This window comes from Rattus norvegicus, chromosome 14 (genome assembly GCF_036323735.1).
Source record: "Rattus norvegicus strain BN/NHsdMcwi chromosome 14, GRCr8, whole genome shotgun sequence".
NCBI classification, from domain to species: domain Eukaryota; kingdom Metazoa; phylum Chordata; class Mammalia; order Rodentia; family Muridae; genus Rattus; species Rattus norvegicus.
The window spans coordinates 94773061-94775801 of record NC_086032.1 but is presented as its reverse complement, the minus strand read 5'-3'; the positions used below and the strand labels follow the sequence as shown (position 1 = coordinate 94775801).

At 42.6% G+C, this 2741-nt stretch overlaps 1 pseudogene; it reads right to left on the bottom strand.

Moving 5' to 3' along the window:
• Positions 1-454: 454 nt before the first annotated feature.
• On the bottom strand, positions 455-1079 carry LOC134481788 (COP9 signalosome complex subunit 8-like; annotated as a pseudogene).
• Between the last annotated feature and the right edge of the window lie 1662 nt (positions 1080-2741).

The window sequence follows — 2741 nt, the reverse complement described above, 5'->3', positions numbered from 1 at the left end:
ATTCTATATCACTGATTTCTTGTTCTGGGAAGGGAAGAAGAACACATTCTCCAGAGTTGTAAGTGTCAATGTGGGTAGGGTACCACCAGGGCAGTCCTCAAATCCCAAGCATGTCACTTCGGCTGGAAGCTAGTGGTATGCAGGAATGTGCTGTATGCCGCCACGCCCTCTCGCTACTTGAAGTTGAATAGTTTGTGTTCAGAATCCAGTCCTTGACAGACACTTGTATAATACTGCTGACTCCAACCAAAGTGATCAATACAAATGAAAACTGTTCCAAGGACATTCAAAAGTATCTGAGGAGAAAACTGTACAATGCGTTTCCTCATCCATGTGCATTTTATGACACCCAAAGGACACAGAGGTGCCCACCCTGTTCTGAACTCAGAATAAAACTCCATTCTGTTCGCCAGTGACAGGGACTGAAGGTGAATCTTGAACTCAGAGTGATCGATCAGTTTCCTAGGAAAGCCACTTAATCGGAGAGCCTGGAGAGCTGCTGCTCATTCGGGATTGGCTGAACTGGTGCAGGCTCTGATAAGGGAATAACCCTGTTCAAGGAAACATCCAGGGTTCCTGAAGCTGGCTTCCTGGGAAGAACCGTTCTTGTGGCAGAGTCAGCTTGCCATCCCTGTTCCAACACACATTTCACAGCCTCTTTCACAGGAAATCTGACGAAGACTGAAAATTTTTCTGTGATTACGGAGGTGTAAGCTTGAGAGACCAAGGCAAAGGCATGTTGTTGCACCTTTAATGGCTTCCATGATTGGCTGCACAGTCTCTAACCATTGGTGAGCACTGACAGTTGTATGGATCTCAGGGAAATCTCTTTGCCAGATTCACTGTCCTACTGACCAAATTCCCCCAAATTTAGAATTTCCAGACTTTATAGAAGGTAGTATCCTCTTCCAAAGATATCTTGCATTATTCATGCCATTCTGGAGCAAATACAAAGCTATAAGCTGACCGTACACTGGCGGTATGACAATTTCTCCAGGATCTTCAAGCTCCTGGTTCTAGCACTGATCCAACAGCTTTCTGAAACTGAAGGCGTTGTTCATCATCACCGCCACTGGCATCTTTCGGGCCGCTCTCGCAGCTGCCACCCTTGTCTAACCAAAGCACACATTGCCCCCCTCCCCACCCCCTACCCCCAGATTTCCATGCTTAAGGAGGTATGCAGACCCATTAGATACTAATGATATTTAATTTAAATAACATTATATAGAGTAGGAGTTTTGGCAACAAATGTATAAAGTGAGGACATGAATACTCCAAGCTATGGTTGAGGAGAGGGTTTTTATTGTAGATGTGAGGGAGAGTTCAGCCAGAGGCATCTGGAATTGTCAGGAGCAGGGGAAGAAAGGATTTGGCTGAACAGGGCCAGTAGACTGACCTGGGCCATGAAAGCAGAGAGAGGAGGGGGAGTAAGAGAAGACAGGAAGAGAGAGAACAGCAAAAAGAGAGAGCCAAGAGAGAGTGGGGCAGAAGGACTAAGATAGGAACAAGATGGCAGAGACCAAGAGGACCAAGAAAGAAGGGGACAAGAGTTCTAAGAGAGTACATATAGGTGTTGTATAGGACTCAGAAACTGGGAAAGGACATCCCGTGAGTTGGAGAAGTTTGGAATGTGATAAGAGCTGGCAGGAGCCATAGGTACAGTGAGCCTGGAGGTCAACATGTACTTTGGCAGGCTTAGTAGGAACTGGTCAGCTATTTGTCCTGAGTTTCCTTTGGACCTGATGAAAATAACTCAGTTGTCCTTGTTGAACTCATTTTTTATCTTTCACCCTCATAAAAGTAACTTTACTTTGGGGAGAGTGCCTACTGTTTAAACTGACTCAAATATCTAGTCTATCTAATACTGAAGTGTGAATTTTAAATTACAAAGTGATCTTGTCAACCAGTTATACACGACTTTATTTAGCCTGTGTAAGGAATTGGGAATCTTATCAATGTAAAGATCAGTGTGAGTTTAGTGCCTAGTGATGAACAAAATAAATGGCGCCACGGTAGCCAGCAAGGTAGCAGGTCTGAAAGCAGTGCAATGGTAAGATGAAAAGCAATATTTTTCTTTTTATTAGTTTTCATATGAAAAGAGAAGATTTCATATTTTTGTGACAAAGTAACTGGAACTAAGAAGGAAATGAGACATATCAATGATAGCATCTAAAGAGCTTGTGAGCCTGGCCACCATTGTCAATACTAGTGGTCGCAGACTTGATATGATGGATGATTACTTTTCTCCCCTGGTCCTTTACGTAGCACATACCAGGACTATGAAAACTAGTCAGTAGGAATGATGCTTCCAGATCAGTAGCTTCCTGATATTGTCACGTTCTCTGACTCAATTTTTTGTTGTCTTCTGCACTGTGGTTTGACATTCACATTCTGAGTAACAATCAAAAGCAGTGGCAATAGACTATAATGTCGGGAGAAGGAGGGATCTATGGGACAGTTTTGGCCAAAGAGTCCAAATGAGGCACTGAACATTTTATTTATTTGCTTCTGGTATTAAGTAGGGACACTGTTACCCCTTTACAGGGTAATTATTTTAATGCTGTATGAATGTATGTGACTCTCTCTCTCTCTCTATGTATGTATGTATGTAGTCTGTGTTTTATGAAGCTTTAACAGTAGTTTCTGCATGTTGTTTTTCAATATGTGTTTAAAATTATTTATCTTTGTGCTTCTCCCTCTTCTATTTTACCGTACCATCTACTCTTTACCCAATATAAGCC